A 9,406-nucleotide genomic window follows, 5' to 3' on the forward strand; every position below is an offset into this window, starting at 1 on the left:
CAGCTTTTTCTATCTCAAGATTGTTTTGACTATTTGGGGCCTTTAGTAATCCCAGATTAATTTTTGAAATTTTTTGCAATTTCTGCAAAAAAAAAAAAAAACGCTGTTGAGATTTTAATAGGGATTGTATTAAATCTATAGATTACTTTGGGTAGTATAAACATTTTAACAACATGAATTCTTTCCAAGCAGGAACACAAAATATCTTTCCATTTATTTATCTTTTTCCAACTTATCAATATTTCAGTTTTGGATGTAAATTTTTCAGTTTGGTTAACACTATTTTTAGGTATTTTAATTTTTTGATGCTATTTTAAATGTAATTTTTTTAAAAGTTTCCTTTTAGATTGTTCATTGTTTATAGAACTTTACTGTTTTTTGTGTGTTAAATTTTAGTCCTGCAACTTTGCTAAATTTATTACTTCTGACAGGTTTTGTGTGTAATGTGTGTGACACCTTTAGGGTTTTCTACATACAAGATCATGCTGTCTACAAACAAAGAACATTCTACTTCTTCTTCTCCTATTGGGTGCTTTTATTTCTTTTTCTTGCCTTATTGTTCTGAATAGGATTTTGAGTATTATATTGAGTAGAAGTGGTGAGAACAGGGATCCTTACTTTGTTCCTGATTTTGAGAAAATGGTTTTAGCTTTTTGCCATTTTGAGTATGATGTTAGCAGTGGGCCTTTTACCTATGGCATCTATTAAGTTGAAGTAAAATCTGTCTATTTTTAGTTTGTTGTTTTTATCATAAAAGAATATTACATTTTGTCATGATTTTCTGTATTAATCTGCTAATGTATTACATTGATGAATTTTCATGTTCAAACTAAATCCCACTTAGTCATAATATATAATCCTTTTAATATATTGTTGAATTTCATTTGCTAATGTTTTGTTGAAGATTTTTATGTTAATATTCATCAGAGATATTGGCCTGTAGTAGTTTTCTTTCTCGTATCTTTTTCTGACTTTGGCATCGGGCTGGTGCTGCTCTCATAGAATGAGTTTGAAAATGTTCCCTCCTTTTCAATATTTTGGAAGAGTTTAAGAAGAATTGGTGGTAGTTCTTTTTTTGTTGTTATTTAGTTTTTATTTCATAATCATAAACTTAACTCAACTCTGCAATCCAGCTAGGCATGGAAGGGAACAAGGAAAACATGGAACCCAAAGGGAACTGCAGCGAGAGCACAAACATTCTAGGATATTGAGAGCAAATGGGGTGGAGGGGTGCTCTCCTGAGCTACAGAAGGAATGGTCTGGTGGTTAAGATAAAACACAAGTCAAACTTATTAGAGTTGCCCACAGTCAGTAATGCTGATCTTCTTGCTGGTCTTGCCATTCCTGAACCAAAGCGCTCCATGGCCTCCACAAAATTCATGCCTTCTTTCACCTTGCCAAAGACCACATGCTTGCCATCCAACCACTCAGTCTTGGCAGTGCAGATGCAAAACTGGGAACCGTTTGTGTTGGGTTCAGCATTTGCCATGGACAAGATGCCAGGACCTGTATGCTTTAGGATGAAGTTCTCATCATCAAATTTCTCCCCATAGATTGACTTGCTGTCAGTGCCATTATGATGTGTGAATTCACCACCCTGACACATAAACCCTGGAATAATTCTGTGAAAGCAGGAACCCTTATAACCAAATCCTTTCTCTCCAGTGCTCAGAGCATGAAAGTTTCCTGCTGTCTTTGGAAACTTGTCTGCAAACAGCTCGAAGGAGACGCAGCCCAAGGGCCCACCATCCACGGCGACGTTGAAGAACATGGTGGGGTTGATGATGGCTGACAGTACAGGGCACCCGATGGCAAAGGCATCTGCAAAGCTAGTGTAGTTCTTTAAAAGTCTAATAGGATTCTCCAGTGATGTCATTCAGTCATGGGCATTTACTTTGTCTTTCTGGATTCTTGATGTGTGTTTTTTTGGTTTTAAATTTCAACTTTTATTTTAGACACAGGGGGTACATTGGCAGGTTTGTTACATGGAAATTTTGCATGATGCTGAGATTAGGGGTCTGATTCCCATCACCCAGATAGTGAGCATAGTACCTAATAGGTGTGTGTGTGTGTGTGTTTTTAACACACGACCCTTTCTCTCTCCTCCCTCTAGTAGCCTGCTTTGTCTATTATTCCTATATCATGTTTATTACAGTTACAATATCATTTGTTTGTGAGAAACTAGACAGGCTTCTGCAAGGAACAGCATCTGTGTTAGACTTCAGATACCAGGGAGAACTTCAAAGATGAAGATGGCTGGAGAGAACATGAGAAAGGCATGACTGGCCTGGAAGGAGAAGGTACTGATGAGCTCTCTCAGGAGGTTCCAAATGACCCAGCAAGATCCAGAGAGATACGGTGTGAGTGCTACAGAGAAGGATCCATGAAGCTATCTAGGGGCCCATCATGAGTCACCTCATTAGCATCAACTCAGGTATGGTTGAAAAAGGTGTATTTTAAATAACAAAGATGCTCTTCTTATCCCTACCACTAAGGAAATTACAAAAGTTTTAAGAGCTCTACGTCACAATCCAGGGGCAGAGATGAAATATATATTTCTTACTATGTCACAAGCTGTTACAAGAAAATACCATGCACTGGGTGGCTTAAACAAAAGATATTTATTTCTCACAGTACTGGAGGCTGGAAAGACCAAGATCAGGGTGTTGAACACTCACCAATGTCTGCTGAGGGTCCTTTTCCTGGTTTGCAGATAATGGCCTTCCCACTGTTTACTCATATAATGGCGAGAGGAAGCTCTGGTGTCTCTTTCGGTAGTTATAAGGGCACTAATCTTATTGTGAGGGCTCTACCCTCATGACCTCACATAAACCTTATTTCATCCCAAAAACTCAGCCTCCTAATACCATCACATTGGGGGTTAGGGCTTCATCATATAGGTTTCGGAGGAGCACATTCAGTTCACGATATATAGGAAGACAGTCCATGTGGAAATGTCCTCCCCTTGTAGGAAGAGAGGAAAGGTGAGGCAGACAAAAGCAGCCTGTGTATCCAGGCATATGCCACCAGCCATACCCCAAACTATGTTAGGCACCAAGAGACCCAAGGAAAAATACACACTGTCTTTAATAGTAGTGGATTATTAGTATACAACAAAACTACTTGGCAGGGAAAGAGCAAGATACATGGGTTAATGAAGCTTTGCAGACTTCTGAGATGCCCATGGGTGTGTTGAGTCCACAGCTCATACCATCTGCCACAGAACAGCCACTGAGTTGAAAGACAATGTGTCTGGGCAAGGAAAGTGACTTTATTTGGGAGAGCCAGCAACAGAGAAGATGCTGGACTAGTGTCCTAAAGAACTATATTAAGCTAATATGAATTTGGGGCTGCTTTTAGGTTAGGGGAAGGGGAAAGAGGAAAGGAGATGAGGTTAAAAAGTTACTTGATGACCACAGACATCTGGGAGGCAGCAAGGATAAACTGTCTTTGGTCAGGTTAAAATCCTCTTATACATTTTTAACGTAACATTGTTAATTTTGTCTGTACCCTCCTTCTCGGCGGTTAGTTTTGGGGATGGATTATTATTATCCTTGCTTTAAGGTTAAACTATAAATTAAATTCCTCCCATAGTTAGCTTGGCCTGTGTGCAGAGATAAGCAAAAGTGGCTAACCTAAAAGATGTCATCGTGGAGGAGTGCTTAGGAGCGTAATGGAGATTGATGTGCTCGGCCTCCTTTTCACTGCTGCATTCCCACCCCCATCGCTAAGTGAGTATCGCTGCAAGTCTGGAGCACAGCCCCTGCTTTTTTTTCAGGTGGTGTGATTCTGCCGTCTTCCTATCTCCCCTAGGATTGGAAGATACAACTGTCTTTAATCCCAAAAGATTGCTTCCCCTGGAGAGAAAAATTCCTCCAATGCCAGGACCAGATTTTACCAGTACCTGTAACCCCACCCTAAGATTACTGCCTGGAATACAACAAATCCTCAATATGTTTCCTGGGAGTGATTCAGCTAGAAGAATCACCTTAACTATAAAGTCATTTCCTTGATTATTCAATCATGTATTTATTGAATACTTACTATGAGCCAGCCTCTTTTCTAGGCACTGAAAATACACAAAGATGAATGAGGAATGATCCACAAAGCTCACAGTCTCATGGGTCTAAGTTATATAAAGAAGGTTATATAAAGTTAAATGAGTTGCTGTTATGGCTGGCTTTGTATAAAAATCCAAGCAGAAACTTTCTAATTCATCGGTTCATCCAGCTAGGCATTCATTAACAATTCAGCCAGTAGGTATTGACTGCCACCTGACTGGGAGCTCACACAGATGAAGAAAATATGTTGCTTTTACTGGAGAAGTTCACCATCATAATCACAGGGAAGTACGGTGTACAATATGGTAGGTACTAATAAATGTTTTCATAAATATCAGTGGGCATCGAGAATAGGAACCAGGCTATAACAGGAGTCAACAAGAGACTTGGAGAGACATAAACACAGATTTCTAAACAAAACATAATTTTCAAAAGAAGCACTTCGTGTTTTCTTTTTCAAGGTATAGAATTCTTAACTTTAGGAAGAAAAAAGAAAAAAAAAGTGGTGCTACTTCTGGTTGAAGCGTATGGCAGTTTCGGGGGAATGACAAGCCAGAATCTCCCACTTGGCATCCCCTGGGTCCCTATGTATTTCCAAGATCCCTGTGCTCAATGTGGGGCTTCACGATGTGAAAATCACTACTGTCCAGGAAGAAACATTAGAGGAGATGCTTCCTGGGTCCTTTCCCAAGTCCTGTGGCTAACTTGCTAGGTAAAAACCCAAACATTGCTTGACCAACCTATGCTTTAGTGTACTCAACAGGAAGAGGAGGAGGCTGATAGACCCATGCTGGCTTAACTCCCAGCAATCCTGGGAGGATAAATTAGGTACCACCTGCTAAGTTCCTTGAGCATCCAAGAAAAAAAGAAGGGAGTGGTGGGGATAGGGAGCTACTTAAGGCCTTATGAATAGCGAGGCTTTGGCAATTCCCAAGTAGAGGCATGCTGAGTGAAACACGCTGTCCCAATTACCAGAGGCAATGGTTCTCCTCTGGAATACAGGTTTACATTCTGAGGTGTTGTTTAAACATTTTGGTTCAAGGCAGAGCATTTTCAGATAAGAAGGATGATTTCAGAGTCAAGAATATAGTGATTTATTTGAAGGCAGAAAGAAAGAGTTGGAAAAAATGCCTTTTAAAAGATCAACTTATCCCCAGGCATGTACACTCAGTCCTTTCTCAAGCTGAGGAAGGCAATTTAATGGTTCATAACTTTATTGACTTGACGAGGCAAACCAGCTTTGCCAAAGACAATACTTTCGTGGGCCTGAGGAGATTAGCATCACTAGGAGTGAGCTCTGCCTTTTTACCCCAGACCCTTCTTTTCACTTGGGTGACATCCTGCCCCGTGTAATAAGGCTCTCCTGCTTCTCTCTGCTTGGCACATATTCCATCCAGCAATATCATCCTTCCTCCTGACTTGGGACTTACGGTATTATTTTGGCAGCGTGACATTTAAAATAACTAAAAATAAAAACTAATAACTAAAATTATACAACTGTCTCTGGGCACAGTTTATTGGTTCACACCAAGATGTATTTTCTTGGAAACTTTAATTTTAACTTTTAATTCTCTGAAAGGGATCTTCAGAAAAATTTGGAAGTCTACAGAATTATCAAAAGATGTATCTCTTCAAACGAAGATCACTGAATATACTGATAGTTCTTGACCCTCCATCTCCATTCTCTCAGCTACATTTTCCTAGCTCAGGGGTCCATATGGCACTAATCAGACACTCCACTTGCTTTGTAAATAAAGCTTTATTGCAACACAGCTATTCTTATTTGTCTATATGTTGGCTGTGGCTGCTTTCAACACTACAGTGGCAGAGATGAGTAGTTGCAACAGAGACCACCAACAGAGACTGCCTGGTCCTCAAAACCTAAAATATTTACTATCTGGCAATTTGCTAAATCCTTTATCTGAATACCTCCTAATGTCTCAATGTAGATGCCTTGTAGCCATCGTAAACTCCACGTGTTCTCAATTTAAGTCATTACCTTTCTTTCAGATATGTGCTGTCCCAGAGTTCACTATGTAAGATGTCATTACCATCAGCCCAGTTGTGCACATCAAAATATTGGTTCATTCTTGCTCCCTTTCCTTTCCCTCACCTTCAATAAAATCAACCACTAAGTCTTGACCAAGCCAGTCTCCAACGTGAAGCCTTCAGGTCACTTTCCTACCAGCCTGCCTGGTTGCTGTCAGTCACTTGAAAACCTTGTGCAGGCTCTCTCTCACTCCTGAGATTTCTAGTGCTCCATTTCCTGGCTTAGACCAATCTGCTCTCTGTAGAACACTCTGAATCATGCTTCAGGATCCAGAAAAAGAGGCGCTCCTTTGAGAATGCCTTGTCTCACATCTGGACTATATCTTTGATCCTCCTATTTGTGACTGTATTTTCCTCTGCTACAGCACTTATCATAACTTAGTGTTAACACTTGTTAATTGCCTGTCTTCTCAGCGACATGTAAATCCCTTGAAGGCAGGTATCTTATCTATCTGGTTTATCATCAGAGTTCTTGGAAAGTAAAAAGTGCTGAGTACTTATTTGTTAAATGGGTGAATGGATTCATCTTTCCTCAGGAAAGAGATGCTTGAAAGAGGCAAGGGAACACAAAGAAACAGTCACAAAGAAAACGCAGATCTCACTTCCCTCCCGTCACTTTGCCTACAGAGAGTAGAACTGTACAAAGTGAGGCTGTTGTGAACATGTGTATATTTTGGCAAGGAAGCATGATATCCTGAGTGTGAGAAAGAGAATACTGGAGAGGTAAGCATGGAAAAGTGATGGCATTGCATTGGTCAGGGACTTGAGCAATATTACCAATGATTGATGGCACTATTATTACATTATACTTTACAGATTTCAGACTAGATCCCAATCTACAAGCCAAAAGAGGCCTTTACAATATAAGGCCAGTTAGTCTCTTCTTCCAGTTAGTCTCTTGCTCAAGTAACTCAAGTTAAAAGCAAAGCTGTATCTCTATAGAGACACAAAAACCCTTCAAAAAATCAATGAATCCTGGAGCTGGTTTTTTTGAAAAGATTAACAAAACAGACATCTAGCTAGACTAATAAAAAAAGAAAGAAGAATCAAATAGACACAATAAAAAATGATAAAGGGGATATCACCACTAATCCTATGGAAATGCAAACTACCATCGGAGAATACTATAAACACTTCTACGTAAATAACCTAGAAAATCTAGAAGAAATGGATGAATTCCTGGACACATACACCCTCCCAAGACTAAACCAGGAAGAAGTCGAATCCCTGAATAGACCAATAACAAGTTCTGAAATTGAGGCAGTAATTAATAGCCCACCAACCAAAAAAAGTCCAGGACCAGACGGATTCACAGCTGAATTCTACCAAAGGTACAAAGAGGAGCTGGTACCATTCCTTCTGAAACTATTCCAAACAGAAAAAGAGGAACTCCTCCCTAATTCATTTATGAGTCCAGCATTATCCTGATACCAAAACCTGGCAGAGATACAATATGAAAAAAGAAAATTTCAGGCCAATATCCCTGATGAACATCAATGTGAAAATCCTCAGTAGAATACTGGCAAACTAAATCCAGCAGCACATCAAAAAGCTTATCCACCATGATCAAGTTGGCTTCTTCCCTGGGATGCAAGGCTGTTTCAACATATGCAAATCAATAAAGATAATCCGTCACATAAAGAGAACCAAAGACAAAAACCACATGATTGACTCAATAGATGCAGAAAAGGCCTTTGATAAAATTCAACATCCCTTCATGCTAAAACTCTCAATAAACCAGGTATTGATGGAACACATCTCAAAAATAATAAGAGCTATTTGTGACAAACCCACAGCCAATATCATACTGAATGGACAAAAGCTGGAAGCATTCCTTTTGTAAACTGGCACAAGACGAGGATGCCCTCTTTCACCACTCCTATTCAACATAGTGTTGGAAGTTCTGGCCAGGGCAATCAGGCAAGAGAAAGAAATAAAGGTATTCAAATAAGAAGAGAGGAAGTCAAATTGTCTCTGTTTGCAAATGACATGATTGTATATTTAGAAAACCCCATTGTCTCAGCCCCAAAACTCCTTAAGCTGACAAGCAACTTCAGCAAAGTCTGAGGATACAGAATCATTGTGCAAAAATCACAAGCATTCCTATACACCAATAATAGATAAGCAGAGAGCCCAATCATGAGTGAACTCTCATTCACAAGTACTACAAAGAGAATAAAATACCTAGGAATACAACTTACAAGTGACATGAAGGATCTCTTCAAGGAGAGCTATAAACCACTGCTCAAGAAAATAAGAGAGGACACAAGCAAATGGAAAAACATTCCATGCTCATGGAGAGGAAGAATCAATATTGTAAAAATGGCCATACGGCCCAAAGTAATTTATAGATTCAGTGTTATTCCCATCAAGCTACCATTGACTTTCTTCACAGCACTAGAAAAAACTACTCTAAATTTCATATAGAACCAAAAAAGCCTGTATAGCCAAGACATTCCTAAGCAAAAAGAACAAAACTGGAGGCATCATGCTACCTGACTTCAAACTATACTACTTTATTTATACTACTTTGATTTTTGTAACCAAAAGAGCATGGTACTGGTACCAAAACAGAGATATAGACCAATGGAACAGAACAGAGACCTCAGAAATAACACCACATATCTGCAACCATCTGATCTTTGACAAACCTGACAAAAACAAGCAATGGGGAAAGGATTCTCTATTTAATAAATGGTGCTGGAAAAACTGGCTAGCCATATGCAGAAAGCTGAAACTGGATCCCTTCCTTACACCTTATACAAAAATTAACTCAATATTGGTTAAAGCCTTAAATGTAAAACCCTAAACCATAAAAACCCTAGAAGAAAACCTAGCCAATACCATTCAGACATAGGCATGGGCAAAGAGTTCATGACTAAAACACCAAAAGCAATTGCAACAAAAGCCAAAACTGACAAATGGCATCTAATTAAACTAAAGAGCTTCTGCACAGCAAAAGAAACTATCATCAGAGTGAACAGGCAACCTAAAGAATGGGAGAAAATTTTTGTAATATATCCATCTGACAAAGGTCTAACATCCAGAATCTACAAAAAACTTAAACAATTTTATAAGAAAAAACAAACCCCATCAAAAACTGAGCAAAGGATATGAACAGACACCTCTCAAAAGAAGATATTTATATAGACAACAAACACATGAAAAAAAGCTCATCACTGGTCATTAGAGAAATGCAAATCAAAGCCACAATGAGATAACATTTCATGCCAGTTAGAATGTTGATCATTAAAGAGTCAAGAAACAACAGATGCTGGTGAGGCTGTGGAGAAATA

At 39.1% G+C, this 9,406-nt stretch overlaps 1 pseudogene; it reads right to left on the reverse strand.

The window, feature by feature from the left end:
- Positions 1-1,116: 1,116 nt before the first annotated feature.
- LOC100438502 (peptidyl-prolyl cis-trans isomerase A-like) lies at positions 1,117-1,876 on the reverse strand (annotated as a pseudogene).
- Positions 1,877-9,406: the final 7,530 nt, after the last annotated feature.

Source organism: Pongo abelii, chromosome 13 (assembly GCF_028885655.2).
Source record: "Pongo abelii isolate AG06213 chromosome 13, NHGRI_mPonAbe1-v2.0_pri, whole genome shotgun sequence".
NCBI lineage: Eukaryota > Metazoa > Chordata > Mammalia > Primates > Hominidae > Pongo > Pongo abelii.